The sequence below is a fragment of the Schistocerca serialis genome, chromosome 1 (assembly GCF_023864345.2).
Source record: "Schistocerca serialis cubense isolate TAMUIC-IGC-003099 chromosome 1, iqSchSeri2.2, whole genome shotgun sequence".
NCBI lineage: Eukaryota > Metazoa > Arthropoda > Insecta > Orthoptera > Acrididae > Schistocerca > Schistocerca serialis.
This window is the reverse complement of record NC_064638.1, coordinates 661,875,367-661,894,876: the sequence shown is the minus strand read 5'-3', so window position 1 is coordinate 661,894,876 and position 19,510 is coordinate 661,875,367. Positions and strand designations below refer to the sequence as shown.

The 19,510-nt window shown below is 37.4% G+C and overlaps 1 protein-coding gene across 1 annotated transcript in view; it reads left to right on the top strand.

Moving 5' to 3' along the window:
• LOC126479740 (flavin reductase (NADPH)) overlaps nucleotides 1-19,510 on the top strand; it is a 65,199-nt gene that overhangs the window by 9,687 nt on the left and 36,002 nt on the right. The gene's annotated exons all lie outside the window — the stretch shown is intronic.

Below are 19,510 nucleotides of genomic sequence, written 5' to 3'. Positions count from 1 at the left end.
CTAATATGATCCAGGAATCCCCAACAAAGGAGAAATTAAGACCATTTCCTCTGATTTCAGGCAACTTCCAGCAATATACAATGCAGAAATGTCTGTATCCGATAACTACCATCCCATGCTCGCTGTACAGTGCCTCTTAGCAGAAGATAATATCCTGTATTTTAATTCAAAATAAGTAGAAACTTAAAATGCCCCCTTTACAATCTGGGCACTAAATAATGCTTTGAAACAATGTACAGGAACATATCCAGGAACAGACAACATACATAATCAAATACTTAAACATGTTGGTGACTATATTAAAAACCTATCCTAAACATTTTTAACTGAGTGAAGCATGAAAGAGAACTTCCCTCACACAGTATAGACTATCATAATACCGATGACAAAACCAGGACACAAAAAATAGAAATAGCTGTCGGCCAGTCATCGTAACAACTGATTTGTCAATAAAAATAATCAAGTTTTGAAAGTGCAATATAAGTGGATAGATAAAAAATCCACTCATCAAGCGGTGACTTGGCGAATATAATAGTTATCTATCCAGCAATTGATTTGGGCAAGGATGATTGGTTTATTTATTTATTTATTCTGGAATACTCTTACTATGATATACAATTTGTTCATCATAATACAATGAAAGTAAAGAGCTCAAAAATATAAATATGCACAGAATGTAGAAGTATGTTTAAGAAGATAGAACACATGGCTGTCAGGACCTGGATAAGGGAACCCTCCTGGCATTTTGCAAGAAGTGTCGTGGGAAAACCTAAATCAAGATGGCTGGATGAAGCGAGCTCCATCCTATAGGATGTGATGCATTTGGTTTGTCCATATTGTACAATGACCTTTGATGTAAATGCAGTTGTACTCTTCTTTACTGCACACATCGAGGACCCCTGCAGATGATACCCGAACCACGAACTTGCTCCTATACTCCTTGCTCTAACTATAGCCCATTCAGTAAACTGACTCTTGTCCTCTCCTAAGTCCTACTGAAAAAGTGAGTCAGCATGATGAGGGAGACATTGAACTCGGGAGAATGACAAGACATTACATCATACACTATAGATCTCGGCACATGATTTTCTTGCAAAAAAATTACAGTATTTTAGTGTAACAGAATGATTTGTTATTAACCACTACTATGAATCCTCTAAGCAATCTTTGCTTGTGTAGTATGTTTCATTAATAAAGAACGTTTTAGCTGCCTTTTTAAACAGATGTATTTTAGTAATGTTTTTCATCTCCTTTGGCACTTTATTATATAATTATGTTCCTTGATAAAAAAAATTACTATTTTTAGCTTTTCGTTAGTTTTCATTGGCGAATGTAACTTCAAACTGGTCTTGTTCCATGATTATTCATAGAACTATTAGTGAAATACTTAGTAATGTTTTCCCTGATAAACACAACAGGTTGGTAGATGTATGGACGTACTCACTTGGTGCAGTAAGGATACCCAGTTTATTTAAAAAGTTCTTTACAGTGAGCCTGACTACTAGTTCTAGTTATTATTCTTATGGCCCTTTTCTACAGTTTGAAATCTGTATCGGTATTTTGTGTCTTCCATCGCTGGAACTGAATCCTGTAGTTAAGAATTGAGTGCATGTGAGAACAGTATGTCATCACAAGACATTAGGTGGTCAAATGGGTGATGGAACCCTAAGAGAAAATCATGCAGATGGTTATTCTTTTTTGCCTTGCATTTATTACACCATCTATAAATTTACCACCTATGCTTAATGCATCAGAATTGTGTCCCTCTACATGCTAAAGTGCACACTGTTTGTTTTCTTTATGTTCGGTGTTAATTTACTATATGCTGTATAATCGTAAACATCCTTGAGAGTTTCATTTGCCTTCTCTAATATGAGTTCTGATGTAATACTCTGATGTTGCTGTCAACAGCATAGAGAACTTTTTCTTCATGCCATATACTCTCTAGGAAGTCTTTATGTGTTAAGAACAGAATTGGGCCCTATAACTACCCTGAGGAGCCCTTATGTTTAGGTTTCTTGTCTGACAGTTGTTCTAAAAATGTATCGTCATTAGATTTGTGAACTCAACCTTCTGCACCCTGTTTTCAGGATAAGATTGAAATGAGTTGTTTGTTATTCCTCTGACGGCTAGTGCTTGTAGCTTGTCTAGTACTATTTTATGGTTGACACTCAAAATCCTTTCCCCTGTCGTAGGCTCGAGTCCTCCCTTGGGTATTATATTAATTGTTGGTAAGGCGGGTACCAGGTTCAGATTCATTGGGAGAGTGCTTAGAAAATGTAGTCCATCAACAAAGGAGGTGGCTTACAAAACACTCGTTCGACCTATACTTGAGTATTGCTCGTCAGTGTGGGATCCGTACCAGATCGGTTTGACGGAGGAGATAGAGAAGATCCAAAGAAGAGCGGCGCGTTTCGTCACAGAGTTATTTGGTAACCGTGATAGCGTTACGGAGATGTTTAATAAACTCAAGTGGCAGACTCTGCAAGAGAGGCGCTCTGCATCGCGGTGTAGATTGCTCGCCAGGTTTCGAGAGGGTGCGTTTCTGGATGAGGTATCGAATATATTGCTTCCCCCTACTTATACCTCCTGAGGAGATCACGAATGTAAAATTAGAGAGATTAGAGCGCGCACAGAGGCTTTCAGACAGTCGTTCTTCCCGCGAACCATACGCGACTGGAACAGGAAAGGGAGGTAATGAGAGTGGCACGTAAAGTGCCCTCCGCCACACACCGTTGGGTGGCTTGCGGAGTATAAATGTAGATGTAGATGTATGGGTGTGTGTGTCGTCCTTAGCGTAAGTTAGTTTAAGTTAGATTAAGTAGTGTGTAAGCTTAGGGACCGATGATCTCAGCAGTTTGGTCCCATAACACCTAACCACAGATTTCCAATTTTCAAAATCCTTGGATGATTCTAAGAATATGGCTGTGATAGTCATCCTAGCCAAATGCTCCAAGTACCACTTTGGTGAAAACTTTAATGGCTGACATTGTAATTCTACTATTTCGGAAACCAAACTGTGCTTCATTAAAAAGGTTATATTTATTCATGTAATTCATTAGTTTATCCTTTGTGATTGATCCAGTTATCTTTGAGAATGCAGACAGTAGTGAAACTGGAATGCAGGTGACAATACTCTCCACATTACCTTTTTTTAGTAAGGACACAACTTAAGTGTGCTTTAGATACTCTGGAAAAATACTTGAACTAAAGGATTAATTAATTATGTTTATTAGTGGGCTTGAATGGTCCTTACGTACATCTACAGAACAGGGACAGCAAACTCATCTATTCCTGCTGACTTCTTATTTTTTAATTTCTGTATTGTCTTCCTGATTTGAAACTCTTTAGTTGGGACCAGCATCATTGTGCTTGCTGCGCAAGTCATTGTGGATGCTACATGTGTTTTTGGCAGACTTTGGTGCAACTTTTTCACAATACCAAAGAAATAGTCATTTACAAAATTTGCCAATTCGAGGATTTTCTACTTTCCTATCCCCAAATTTGATTTGTATTTCATTATACTTGCATCCGCCCTTTCCAGTTTCTTGTTTTACGACATTCCCCACTATTTTGATTTTATTCCCTGCATTATATGTTATTTTGTCATTGAATTATTTTTTTGCATCAAACAGTACACTCAGGTGTTATATATGAAAAGGAATCTAAAATATTTGTAAAGATATGACAAATTTAAGCATCTATGATAGGGTTGCCGTATCTAGCTGGGACCCTGTCAGGAGACTTTGAGATGAAGGTGTAGAAATAAAGTAAAAATTGTAGTTAATATAATTACTTTTTACTTAAAATACAATTACATGGAACAAGTTTTGGCAGAAGTAGTTGGTACACCATATTTTTCAGACGATATCACTTTTTTCAGCAATTCTTTTTTTCCTTTTACATATTTATAAAACTCCATGCAAGCCAGCTTCGAGTTAAATTGGCACTGTAAGACTAATTCCATAGTCCCTGACAGCAACTGATTTCTTTCATCAGTCCGCTAGGCTGACATCAGTGAGAATACTCTTTCCACAGTATCGTTGTGTGTGGGAATAGGAAACAAATACTCACTTAATTTTAGCAGCTGGCATTTGTATTCAGGATATTTGGGTTCCTTGAGAAAGTAAATGCACCTTCCTTCCATGGAGTGTTTAGACTTGCGTTCTTCCAAGTCGTGCTTAGTTTCTAAACATCTCTACAGATGCATATATTCCTGAAGACAATTGTTGCCTGGAATCTTGACACCATTTTTAGTCAGGTATGTAATAGTGTTTTTAATCATCTTCTTTTGGACAGCATCATTCAGTCAAATACTTGATATTTATTAAAAGAAATAGCCCATTTCTCTAAGTAATCAAATGCTATGGTATAGAGAGCCATTGAGTCTTCTTCAGATTTGAAAACCAAATAAATTATTTCTTAGTTACGGTTCTCATTCTTTGATTTGTTCAAATTCATCTTGGTTTGCATGTCAGTAAAATTGGCAATGTACCTTTCATTCTGACATCTTTGAGTGTTGATTAATATATTTCTTATTTCAGCTACTGAGACTTTATTCTTCTCCACACTTTTTATATATTTTTTTCCAAACAGAGCTAGGTTTGACTGCAGAAACTTGAAATATATTTCACTGGTCAGACTACTGAAAAAAATGTGAAATTGTTTTAGGTGGCCCATCTTCAGCATCAAGAAATTGTTTTAATGTAATCCAAAGCCTAAGAATTCTTGCAACTGCGGCCATTAATGACAACCATCTTGTTTTTGAGTGAGATAGAAGAGTCTGATGATTGACATCAGCATATAAGCAGAGTTCTTTCAACTTCTCTGTCCTTACTGTATATATTGAAAAATAATTAAATATTTCTGTGATGATTATTTCAATGTCAACAGTTGTGACTCCAGCAGCACTTGATATAGTATTGTGGAGATATGAGCAGGGCATTCAGTACCTTCCACATTTTTTCCTAGTTCTTTAATTTGATGAAACATATTCTACTTGCGGCTTCGATGAAGCCCTCTGAAGTTTTACAGTACAGTGAAGAGATCTGAAGGTCTGATGATGCTTGATAACTTTATAAGCTGTTGTTACTTCTGCAGCAGCAACGAGCAATTTTTCCTGGACATCTTCTTTAATCATGAATGTAGATATAAACTTTGATGTCAATGCTACCGCGAATCTATGTGAATGATTCTTCATAGAAATGTGATGCCTCACATCTGCTTTACCTCCATGAATTACTGAGATGAAACAGCTACAAATCTCATACAACGCTTTCTGATTTGTATGTCCTTTCTTGAAAAAGGACCAACCTTTCGTGTAATCGTGTGAAAAGTGACAATTTCTCTTTCCTCCATTTTCATAAGCTATGATAAGGTAAGTTAATTAGACAGCAAACAGTCAGATCGCTATTTCAGTGGGAATGGCCTGACTCTTCTGTGTGGTGCTGCTTAAATAGCTCCAGTCCTGTACTACTGGAGAAGTCTGGTATTTTCCCAAATGCTGGTGCTAGATCTTAGAAGGTACTTGGATCGTCAATACAAGATACGCAACACGCAATGATGACTGTGTTGACATAAATAAAACTAACTAAGGTTGCATTTACATTTTGCGCTAACATGCTGGGACAAGAAGGTCCATAACTGTGATTATCCTTATATAGCAGGACAGATTGCAACCCTTGTCTAGGAGGACCTTTTAATACCTGCAGTTTCCTTAGCTGCTGCTGTAGAAGCGGCTATTTTTGGAAATGCATCCTCAAAAATTAGTTAAACAGAGTGCAGAATAAAGAGAACTTAACCTCCATGTTGTTTTCCATATACACTTCATCCCTGGTTTGATTTGCCAGTGCCGTATAAAACACATGTATTTTACATTCTATGAACCATGGACCTTGCCGTTGGTGGGGAGGCATGCGTGCCTCAGCGATACAGATGGCCATACTGTAGCTGCAACCACAACGGAGGGGTATCTGTTGAGAGGCCAGACAAACGTGTGGTTCCTGAAGAGGGGCAGAAGCCTTTTCAGTAGTTACAGGGGCAACAGTCTGGATGATTGACTGACCTGACCTTGTAACACTAACCAAAACGGCCTTGCTGTGCTGGTACTGCAAACGGCTGAAAGCAAGGGAAACTACAGCTGTAATTTTTCCCGAGGGCATGCAGCTTTACTGTATGGTTAAATGATGATGGCGTCCTCTTGGGTAAAATATTCTGGAGGTAAAATAGTCCCCCATTCGGATCTCCGGGTGGGGACTATACAAGAGGACGTCGTTATCAGGAGAAAGAAAACTGGCGTTCTACGGATCGGAATGTGGAATGTCAGATCCCTTAATCGGGCAGGTAGGTTAGAAAATTTAAAAAGGGAAATGGATAGGTTAAAGTTAGATATAGTGGGAATTAGTGAAGTTCGGTGGCACGAGGAACAAGACTTTTGGTCAGTTGAATACAGGGTTATAAATACAAAATCAAATAGGGGTAATGCAGGAGTAGGTTTAATAATGAATAAAAAAAATAGGAGTGCGAGTAAGCTACTACAAACAGCATAGTGAACGCATTATTGTGGCCAAGATAGACACGAAGCCCATGCCTACTACAGTAGTTCAAGTTTTGATGAAAAAAAGATATATATATATATATATATATATATATATATATATATATATATATATATATATATATATATATATTTTATGTAAAAATGAATGGATGAAAATGGGGAACAAATGGCTTTAAATGTTTTTGTTATTTACTCTTTCAGTACAAACTTTGTTATAGAACCCCTTATTTATGTGTGGTAATAAAAATACATTTAGACAGAATTAAGCACATTTAAAATTACGTGAACCTTTGCAACCCTCTCATGCTGATGAATTCAAACTAACTGATTAATAACATTTATGAAAATTATTTAAATTAAATTTTTTACGTATTTCGGCCTTGGCACATATTTTCTAAATGCAGTGTTTTTTTAAATATTTACTGAATTCTTTCCTGGTGTTAGCTATGGAACACAAGACTGTCTCTGTTAGCATAACATGCTTAAATATTGCCAAGCCGACCTGAACGTTTAATTATCATTGACAAAACACACTTCACTATACGTTTAAGTTATTTGCTTTAGAAATTGAAAGAACCAACAGATTAACAACTCAATGTTAATTATCCGCCTATGAATGCACAAATGTAAAACCAGTAATAAATTCAGTCAGCCTCAGGATCGCAGTAAAAGAAAAATATTTCATAATTCACTGCTAATTTTACCTGCTCCCGATTTACAGGTTTGGTTATTTTTATAGCAAAACAATTTTTTAAATGTGCCGCCACTGCAAATCGTTCGCTCGCGGCACAGCCCAGCAACACCAACGATAATCGCTAAAAGTGCTGAAAATTCTTTGAAGAAATATTATAGATGACATGGGCAAGCTAATTTACATTAGTAATACACAATTTTGATAAATTATAATGTATTTAGACCATAACAATAATTAAAATTACACACCTTTATAATATATATGTATATATATTGAGCAAGCGGTGAAGGAAACAAAAGAAAAATTGGAGTATGTAGTAAAATCCGTGGAGAAGAAATAAAAACTTTGAGGTTCGCCGATGACATTGTAATTCTGTCAGAGACAGCAAAGGACTTGGAAGAGCAGTTGAACGGAATGGATAGCGTCTTGAAAGGAGGATATAAGATGAACATCAACAAAAGCAAAACGAGGATAATGGAATGTAGTCGAATTAAGTTGGGTGATGCTGAGGGAATTAGATTAGGAAATGAGACACTTAAAGTAGTAAAGGAGTTTTGCTATTTGGGGAGCAAAATAACTGATGATGGTCGAAGTAGAGAAGATATAAAATGTAGACTGGCAATGGCAAGGAAAGCGTTTCTGAAGAGAGATTTGTTAACATCTAGTATAGATTTAAGTGTCAGGAAGTCATTTCTGAAAGTATTTTTATGGAGTGTAGCCATGTATGGAAGTGAAACATGGACGATAAATAGTTTGGACAAGAAGAGAATAGAAGCTTTCGGAATGTGGTGCTACAGAAGAATGCTGAAGATTAGATGGGTAGATCACATAACTAATGAGGTGATATTGAATAGTATTGGGGTGAAGGGAAGTTTGTGGGACAACTTGACAAGAAGAAGGGATCGGTTGGTAGGACATGTTCTGGGGCATCAATGGATCACAAATTTAGCATTGGAGGGCAGCGTGGAGGGTAAAAATCGTAGAGGGAGACCAAGAGATGAATACACTAAGCAGATCCAGAAGGATGTAGGTTGCAGTAGGTGAAGAAGCTTGCACAGGATAGAGTAGCATGGAGAGCTGCATCAAACTAGTCTCAGGACTGAAGACCACAACAACAACCATGATAACCTTGTATAGATCTGTAGTTTTGTGGGTTTTAACAAGCCCATCTTTAGCTTCATTATCTGACAATAATAATCAGAAATGTCAAGATTTTATAAAGGTCTAAGACTGATGCTGAACTTATTCACATGTTAATAGCAGTATTTACAATTTTCTGCCGTACAAAAAGTGCTCAGAATGTTTAGGAAGATATTCCTAATTTCACCCTCAATCCTGTGTTAATATCCATGTCACCAAGTAATATTGTGTTAGTTTTGGGGACTGAGCTCTTTCTGGCACTTCAGTTAATTTGTTAAAGAAAGTGTTCACATTACCACCAGGTGATGGGAACACACACACACACACACACACACACACACACACACACACAATGATTTAACTCCTTATAGATGTCTGTCTCTGTTAATGCAGTGCAGTGGCTAATATTTGTGCCTAATATTTGTGTACACCAGTAATGATCAGATCTTCTATGAAGATAGCACAATATTCTGTATTTCATTATCTCTACACCAGTACTCTGTAATGTATACCACCATGCTGTTCGAAGACCGTAATTCAACTTCAAGGTTGTGTACTTTATCTTAAATGGACTCCACATTTGGATGAGGAATAGATAATTCTGAACAAATTTCTGTGGGGTTTGTGCACTCCAGTGTGGTACATTTTACTTTCTGTGCACACAATGAAGAACTCTCAAAACTGATTGGGATACTCTTAAGGGATAAAAGCCTAATATTATTGTTTATCCTTAAAAAGGCCTAGCCCTCATTCCATGAACAGGTATTTTAGCGTGCCTCCCTCTCCCCTCCCACCTGCTATACTCTCTCTAATTAACTCGACCAGCCTTCCTTTCACAGTACTGTTGAGGTGCAGGCTGTGCCTAGTGTAGCCCTCACCAACACCAGTGCAATGTATGCCGGTTCAACAGTCGTCATATCATCATCATCATCATCATCATCTCCATCTCCAACCCTTCACTGATTCACAATACAGCATTGCCAAAACAAGACTGATCTTGCCACTGGAACAGGTCAACCATTCTTACATTGATGCCACCCGGTTGGTGAAGCTATCTTGCTTAGGATAGCATCTATGTTGTACACCATCTCTATCTAAGCTGTTCCCTATCCCGCCCACTATTATGACCTCATCATTTTTTGTGAAATCCTTTCACAAAGGCTCTAAACCTTGTACTCCTTCCCTAACTTTTCAGGTAATTAGGGCCTGGGCCTGCACTCTGCTATGAGCACTACCTAGCAGCAATAGTCTCTTCTTCCTAACATTTGTACTTTGTAAGTGTTTGGAATGTGTAAATCTATCAATCACTGAACATCACGTACAGTTAAAGTTTGTGTTCAGAGATGCCTTAGAGCACTATGTCATATGCTTGCAGTATTCTTTTATTAATGAAACATGTGACACAACAGCAGAATCTCATTTAACAAATACTGCACAAGTGGAGCTTTTGAGGAAGTTTGCCCATCTTTCTACAAAGTTGTTTATCACTTAGATTGTTTCGAATCAGGACATGCAGGGAAATGGAGTTCTAGAGGGATAAACTATGAACATCACACTGTTTGTAATTGGAGTAAATGACATAGTAAATGCAATGGGGCCTGCAGCCACACTAGCATTATACGTCAGTGATCTTTGTTTATATTATTGTTCCATATATGTATGCACAGTGTAATGTGAAAGGTAGACAGCCATACAAAAGGCTTGGAAGTGGGCGTGAAACAGCGGATACATCTTTTCGCCAATTAAATTACATGTTGTGCACTTTTGTAGAATACATTCTGCTCATCCTTATTCAGAACTATTCTTGGAAATCCAACTTTTCTAGAAGTGGACTAGTATTGTTTTTGGGACTTCTTTTTAATAATAAACTTAAATGGGTACTTCATATACAACAATTCAAAACAACCTGCATGTAGAAACTGAACACTCTGTTTCCTCGGCAGTATTTCTTAGGTAGTAGATTAAACAGTTTCATTAAAATTTTATAACTTATCAGGTTTAGTAACACGGTCCATCAAGCCCTATTAGAAATCATCCACCACAATGGAATGTATATGGTAAATGGGGCTTTCTGCATGAGCCCTAGTAATAGCCTCTTTGTGGAAGTGGGAATACCACCTCTGAATATATGATGGTAGCAAAGTGTAGTAAACAATGCAATCATGATTAATCAAAAGCTAAACCGGCCTTGTCGACCCATTTTATTCCACAACCTAAAGAGCCACAACCCTTTGAAGTTCGCTAGCAAGCATTTCAACTTACCCAAGGTAACTGTCTTGTTGTTGTTGTTGTTGTTGTTGTTGTTGTCTTCAGTCCGGAGACTAGTTTGATGCAACTCTCCATGCTTCTCTATCCTGTGCAAGCTTCTTCATCTCCCAGTACCAACTGCAACCTACATCCGTCTGAATCTGCTTAGTGTATTCATCTCTTGGTCTCCCTCTATGATTTTTACCCTCCACACTGCCCTCCAGTACTAAATTGGTGATCCCTTGATGCCTCAGAACATGTCCTACCAACCGATCTCTTCTTCTTGTCAAGTTGTGCCACAAACTTCTCTTCTCCCCAATCCTATTCAATACTGCCTCATTAGTTATGTGATCTACCCATCTAATCTTCAGCATTCTTCTGTAGCACCACATTTCGAAAGCTTCTATTCTCTTCTTGTCGAAACTATTTATCGTCCACGTTTCACTTCCATACATGGCTACACTCCATACAAATACTTTCAGAAATGACTTCCTGACACTTAAATCTATACTCGATGTTAACCAATTTGTCTTCTTCAGAAATGCTTTCCTTGGCATTGCGTCTACATTTTATATCCTCTCTACTTCGACCATCATCAGTTATTTTGCTCCCCAAATAGCAAAACTCCTTTACTACTTTAAGTTTCTCATTTCCTAATCTAATTCCCTCAGCATCACCCGATTTAATTTGACTACACTCCATTATCTTCGTTTTGCTTTTGTTGATGTTCATCTTATAGCCTTCTTTCAAGACACTATCCATTCCATTCAACTGCTCTTCCAAGTCCTTTGCTGTCTCTGACAGAATTACAATGTCATCGGCGAACCTCAAAGTTTTTATTTCTTCTCCATGGATTTTAATACCTACTCCGAATTTTTCTTTTGTTTCCTTCACTGCTTGCTCAATATAGAGATTGAATAACATCGGGGAGAGGCTACAACCCTGTCTCACTCCCTTCCCAACCACTGCTTCCCTTTCATGTCCCTCGACTCTTATAACTGCCATCTGGTTTCTGTACAAATTGTAAATTGCTTTTCACTCTCTGTATTTTACCCTTGCGACCTTCAGAATTTGAAAGAGAGTATTCCAGTCAACATTGTCAAAAGCTTTCTCTAAGTCTACAAATGCTAGAAACGTAGGTTTGCCTTTCCTTAATCTTTCTTCTAAGATAAGTCGTAAGGTCAGTATTGCCTCACGTGTTCCAACATTTCTACGGAATCCAAACTGATCTTTCCCGAGGTCGGCTTCTACCAGTTTTTCCATTCCTCTGTAAAGAATTCGCGTCAGTATTTTGCAGCTGTGAGTTATTAAACTGATAGTTCTGTAATTTTCACATCTGTCAACACCTGCTCTCTTTGGGATTGGAATTATTATATTCTTCTTGAAGTCTGACGGTATTTCACCGGGCTCACACATCTTGCTCACCAGATGGTAGAGTTTTGTCAGGACTAGCTCTCCCAAGGCTGTCAGTAGCTCTAATGGAATGTTGTCTACTCCCGGGGCCTTGTTTCGACTCAGGTCTTTCAGTGCTCTGTCAAACTCTTCACGTAGTATCATATCTCCCATTTCATCTTCATCCTCTTCCATTTCCATAATATTGTCCTCAAGAACATCGCCCTTGTATAGACCCTCTATATACTCCTTCCACCTTTCTGCTTTCCCTTCTTTGCTTAGAACTGGGTTTCTTTAATTTTCCTGTAGGCAGTATTTATCTTAACCCTAGTGAGATAAGCCTCTACGTCCGTACATTTGTCCTCTAGCCATCCCTGCTTAGCCATTTTGCACTTCTTGTCAGTCCCATTTTTGAGACATTTATATTCCTTTTTGCCTGCTTCATTTACTGCATTTTTATATTTTCTTCTTTCATCAGTTAAATTCAATATTTCTTCTGTTACCCAAGGATTTCTACTAGCCCTCGTCTTTTCACCTACTTGATCCTCTGCTGCCTTTACTACTTCATCCCTCAAAGCTACCCATTCTTCTTCTACTGTATTTCTTTCCCCCATTCTTGTCAATTGTTCCCTTATGCTCTCCCTGAAACTCTGTACAACCTCTGGTTTAGTCAGTTTATCCATGTCCCATCTCCTTAAATTACCACCTTTTTGTAGTTTCTTTAGTTTTACTCTACAGTTCATAACCAATAGATTGTGCTCAGAGTCCACATCTGCTCCTGGAAATGTCTTACAATTTAAAACCTGGTTCCTAAATCTCTGTCTTACCATTATATAATCTGTCTGAAACCTGTCAGTATCTCCAGGCTTCTTCCATGTATACAACCGTCTTTCATGACGTAACTGTCTATGAACAATTAAAAATACCACCAAGGTCTGACGACTTAGCACTGACGCTAGAACAGAAAAGGTCTTGCGTTATACTGTCTTCGAATTGGACATAACAAAAATTGTACTATGGTAAAGCAACTTCTAACAGAGGATGTATGGAGCTTCTCTAATGATTCTGCATATAGTTTAAAATTGCAAAGCTGCACAATATGTGTGACGTCAGTTGGAAATCACTAGATGCAGGTATTTGGGGAAACAGCCATAAGCCATGTACTACACACTTCCTATGAAGGAATGGACTTTTCTTGCACTGAGGCAGCATCCAGTTCTTCATTCCTGAACCTGACATGAACAAAAAAACATCTCTTTTTTTACCTCTCAGCAATGGGTGCATATGTGGAGCAGTTTAAAGTTTCCATCACACCCTCAAAGATGGCACAACTGTCCAATACATGTGACATTAGTTTAAATTAGAAAAATGTACCACAGTTTCTACTGGATGAAGTAACAATCATAAACCATTTACTTTGCTTCTCATGAAGGGGTTGCTATTACGACAAGACTTAAAGTCACCATTGTTAGATGTCAGTTTAGGGAAGGGAAGTGAGCAGTGAGGCCTCTACTAACTCTGAAGCACTATACAGTCAGTTCTTCATTCCTCAATGTACCTTATACAGTAAAATACGTTTCTATACCTATTCATGGACATAATAGATACAAACTATATATTTAGCTGTTTTAACTTTTTACACGATGATCTTAAGTTTGCCTCATTGACAGTTAAATTTTATTAATTTAATTGACCATTCATGTACAAAATGCAGAACATATTATAGCATTATTAATATGAATAAAAAAGTGTCTCATACCTAAATGCCTTTGAACACTGTGAGAGGATTGAGAGACAATAGTTGAGTCGGCACAAATTGATCGCTGACAGTTGCAGTGGTGTGGGCTGGATGCAACAGCTTCACAGACTTCAACCAACAATGTTACGTGATTTTGTAAACATCTCTGTGGCACTCTTCAGTGTTGTCACAGCTCTGTAGACAAATGTTATTTTCACCTGCAGTCATGAGTGCTTCACAGTTGAAAGCTGGCAACAGCGTTGTGAGCAGTCAGGGATCTTCTTACACTGTCTTGGCTATAGTAACCGCAGCCCTTCAAAATCACAGGCATCATCATCATCATCATCATCACCACCACAAATCTGTCCAGTCCATATAAGAAACATTCCTTTGCATAAAGTTTCTTACTAGAGCCTGTGAGCATTCAGGGAAATGAACTGACTGATGCCTCCTCAGTGTTTGGTTGGATTCCTTGGACCTGCTACAGTGTTATATAGTGTTGGCACTCAGTCAGTAAATTTCTTTGTATAGTTCTAAGCCAAATGATTTCTGCTTACTGCTGCTATTGCCTGCCACTTTACAGCAGCCACTTTTAGTAATTCCATAGAATGCAAGATGATGATATTGACTGTAGTGGCAATTACATCTAATTTTATATTAGGCTTACAATGATTATTCTCTCAGTTCTTAAAAGTTTGTGAAACAGGTTAGTTAATTACTTTGTTATAACATGCGTCCTTTTCAGTCTTTAGAATGGTCCTGTTTGGCTAACACCAGCATCTTTTCAGGAATGTATGACACTAGGGTTTGCTAAATTATTTAAGATGAATTCTCATGTGGTTCCTTCAGAATCACAGACAAATACCTGTTCCAGCCTCATTCCTTTAAATGAGTTCTTCACCTGCTAGCACCGTGACAGTGACAAAATATTAATTCTTATGTTTGTCCCTTTTATGCAGGAATGGTTGTGTTTTTAAGATGCCAATTAGTTCCATAGTTTGGGTTGACTTATACAAATGGAAGTTCCAGAATGAAAACAATGGATAAAGTTAAGTAACAAGTTTGTTTGTGTGGTCATCCTCCGCAACAAGCACAGAAATATTTGTTTTGTAAATAAAAAAGCCTTTTTTATTTACAAAACAAATATTTGTAAATAAATAATGGCATTTTTTATTTACAAAACAAATAAAAATGAGTAAGGACCCCTCTCCTGTAGATGATTTATGGATGCCACATAGGTACACATAACAGCTAAGAAAATTTCAGGAATTCATGAGACATGTGCTCTATTGAAAACTGTGCTAAGTAGCAGCGAAAGTAGTGGCTGAGAAGGGTCGTTAATTCTCCCACCCCTTTTGTCCTCTTCTGTAACAACGATTGAGAAACCTTTAGTGCTCAAAACTATAGAAAATAAAGGCAACCTGTTTAAAACTGCATCTCTGCAAAAGAAAAATTGTTGCTGGGTAACATTTAATACCATGTTTCCCTTCTTGTGCATTGTACCATGCTTGTCTGATGTGTGGCATCTACCCAGGAGGTGGTAGAGATGACACTGCTCAAGCCTGGCCCACTTTTCAACAGCGGCCCTCTTGAGGTCATCCACTGTCAGGAGAGTTCCTGCAGTGACACACAGCAAGTTTCAACTGGTTCCAAACATGCTCATTTGGATTAGTGTCAGATGATGCTGCAACAGTTTCTTTCATTCGGTTCCTGCCCACTTGAACAAAGCATCCACAAGGTGAACATGGTGTGTTCATACTTCATTGTCTTGAAAGACGAATGCGTAACTAAAATGTTGACTGTAGGGCTGAAGAACCCTCTAATTACTCTTAACGCTGATGAGAGGTGTCAGACCTCTGTACATGATACTGGCACAAAACGCAATTGCTCTTGCTCCACCCCCTTGCTGAATCTGTGGGACTACATGCCTGAGACATGCATCACTGTCTGTCTGCCTCAACACTCTTCTGTGATGATCATCGGGTGTCGACAAAGCCTGTACTCATTGGTGAAGAGAACCTGTCACCATTGTTAATGCTTTCATTTCAGGTATTCCTTTGTGCTCACATGCTTCACACACTAGTGCTGAGGGCTTTGTACTGTTGTTCGTAATAGGCTCCTAGTGGCTAAATTAATCATACTGTCTGGGTTTACACAGTCCTTCCACATGACTCCCAAAAAGGCAGCACACGTTTATGTTGCATTCCCCTGAAGGTAGCAGCTAAACGTAATTTGTTGGCAGTGCTCATCAGCTGGTATTGTTGACCACAGGAAATTGCTAGAAGGGAGATCATCAGTATTTTGTGTCACAAGATAGCATTTGAATGTTTGAATGGTGCTGCAAAATCAACAGGTGACTCCTTTACTGGTAACTCTTCTTATCTCAGTGTGGCAATACGCTCACAGTATAAACAAGAAATTATCTTTTGAGGCATCTTAACCAGCTGAACAGTGTACAAAATCCACACTGTCTTTCTCATGGTTGGAAAAACAGTCGGTTCTACTAAACTGAACTGAGAATACAGGTGTACTTTTATTTCCATTATACAGGTTGCTGTATGTAGTGATTTCCTTTGCTCAAAACATTCTTGGGAAACAGGTTTCTAACATTTTTTTTTTAAAAAAAAGAAAGAAAAAAAGAAAGAAAGAAAACAGACAAAACAGACCATCTGCAGGCATGCATGTCACCAAGATGGCACTCAACTTTTCAAAGAAAGTTTATGTGAGTCGTTGTCCAAGTAGTACATAAGAAAACAATGGCCAACAAAATCTGTGCTAACAGCCAATGAAAATTAGTGTACCGAAGAAAATATACTTCAATACTGCAGCTTTCATTAGACTTCATTGACTGTGGGAAATTCAGAAGTAAATGAGGAATTAAGCACAGAGGTTCCTTTTCAATGAAATTCTTGGCCACAATACAGAAAGTCTTTAGACACCTAAACGGGGAAATAGGAGAAAGAAAACAAGGTTGTAGAAGATAACTGAACCACATTCATTTTACTGATGGCATTGTGCTATTTGTGGCCAGTGCAAATAAATTTCAACTATGCAGGAACTTATCACAGAAAGTTGACCCAAAACTTATAATCGAAGTAATATACATTTTGGGGTCATTAGTCTTTTAACTGGCTTGATGTATCCCACCATTTTTTGGATCATGGGTTTTCTGGCTGGCTTGATATGGCCCACCGTAAAATTCTCTCGTTTGGCAGCCACGTCATCTCAGAGTAGCACTTGCATCCTATGTTCTCAGTTGCTTGCTGGATGTATTCCAGTCTCCGTCTTCCCCTGTAATTTTTACCCTCTACAGCTTCCTCTAGTCCCATGGAAGTTGTTTCATGATGTCTTAACAAATGTCCTTTCTTCCTGTCCCTTTTTCTCGCCTATGTTTTCCAAAAGTTCCTTTTTTCATCAGTTCTGCACCAATTCTCCTCATTCTTTATCTTATCACTTCACCTAAAACAATACAAAGTGACAATGAAGTTATAGAACCAGTTGATGCAGTTTTGTATCTAGTTCATCTTGCCTCTGGATCAGTCAACTTATCCAGATTGGACCCCTTTTGTACTGTCATACCATTCTTAGATGTCATTAATAACATTACTCCTTAAATCATTAATATTCCACCAAGGACTTTCCTTTGTCATATTAACACAGTGTTAATTAGGCTGATGTTTCTATTATCTATTATTATTGCATCTATTATTATTATTATTATTATTATTACTTTCCTTTCTCAGACGTTATGTCCGATTAAAAATGGAAAGTGACACGGACCTTTTAACTGTATGGTATATGTTACATTGCATTTAGGAACTTTCGGGTAATTGAACATGTATCAATAATTACAGATTTCTGTAGTTGTATATATGCATTTGGATGCAGCTGTATTGCGTTAATGTACTGGTGGGTATTGTGTGGTATGACTCCTGTAGTTGATAGTATAATTGGTATAATGTCAACTTTATCCTGATGCAACATGTCCTTGACTTCCTCAGCCAGTTGGATGTATTTTTCAATTTTTTCTCCTGTTTTCTTCTGTATATTTGTTGTATTGGGTATGGATATTTTGATTAGTTGTGTTAATTTCTTCTTTTTATTGGCAAGTATGATGTCAGGTTTGTTATGTGGTGTTTTATATGTTATAATGGTTCTGTTCCAGTATAATTTGTATTCAACATTCTCCAGTACATTTTGTGGTGCATACTTGTATGTGGGAACGTGTTGTTTTATTAGTTTATGTTTTATGGCAAGTTGTTGATGTATTATTTTTGCTACATTGTCATGTCTTCTGGTGTGTTCTGTATTTGCTAGTATTGTACATCCACTTGTGATGTGATCTACTGTTTCTATTAGTTGTTTGAAAAGTCTGCATTTGTCTGTTCTGGTATTGGTATCTTTAATAATATACTTGCTGTAATATCTGGTGTTTATTGTTTGATCCTGTATTGCAATCATGTGTTGGATGCGTCTTGATCGATGTGTGGCTGTGTTAGATGATACTGGTGCTTGCCATGTAGTGTTTTCTTTTTCCAATTTACTTTCTTTGTATCTGTTGATGTTATGTGATCTAAAGGGTTGTAGAAGTGGTTATGAAATTGCAATGGTGTAGCCGATGTATTTATATGAGTAATTGCTTTGTGTATTTTGTTAGCTTCTGCTCATTCTATAAAGAATTTTCTTAAATTGTCTACCTGTCCATAATGTAGGTTTTTTTTATGTCGATAAATCCCCTTCCCCCTTCCTTTCTGCTTAATGTGAATCTTTCTGTTGCTGAATGTATGTGATGTATTCTATATTTGTGGCATTGTGATCGTGTAAGTGTATTGAGTGCTTCTAGGTCTGTGTTACTCCATTTCACTACTCCAAATGAGTAGGTCAATATTGGTATAGCATAGGTATTTATAGCTTTTGTCTTGTTTCTTGCTGTCAATTCTGTTTTCAGTATTTTTGTTAGTCTTTGTCTATATTTTTCTTTTAGTTCTTCTTTAATATTTGTATTATCTATTCCTATTTTTTGCCTGTATCTTAGATATTTATAGGCATCTGTTTTTTCCATCGTTTCTATGCAGTCGCTGTGGTTATCCAATAAGTAATCTTCTTGTTTAGTGTGTTTTCCCTTGACTATGCTATTTTTCTTACATTTGCCTGTTCCAAGAGCCATATTTATATCATTGCTGAATACTTCTGTTATCTTTAGTAATTGGTTGAGTTGTTGATTTGTTGCTGCCAGTAGTTTTAGATCATCCATGTATAACAAATGTGTGCTTTTGTGTTGGTATGTTCCAGTAACATTATATCCATAATTTGTATTATTTAGCATGTTGGATAGTGGGTTCAGAGCAAGGCAGAATTATTATTATTATTATTATTATTACTATTATTATTGTTATATACGTTTATTGTATGAGATGTACAGCGATGTTTTACTGAGGAAGTCTGGTTGGATCAAGAGAGGGCTTGAAGACCCTAATCTTGTCAGGAGAAATAAATGCAAACTTAAAAAAATGAATAAAAAATAGATTAAAAGTAGCTGAAATCATCCGGAAAAAGAAGAAGAAAAAAGTTTCCTAAACTAAGTTTCCAGTTTTCATTGAAACAAAAGTTTACAATATGTGGATTTGTGTGCGCTCAATGCCTCACCTACAAGGCAAGTGGTTACATTTACTTCTTTAAGTGTTTTTATTCCATTTAGGACTTCTGGTATAGTATCTATATCTAGTTATCTGCAATTATC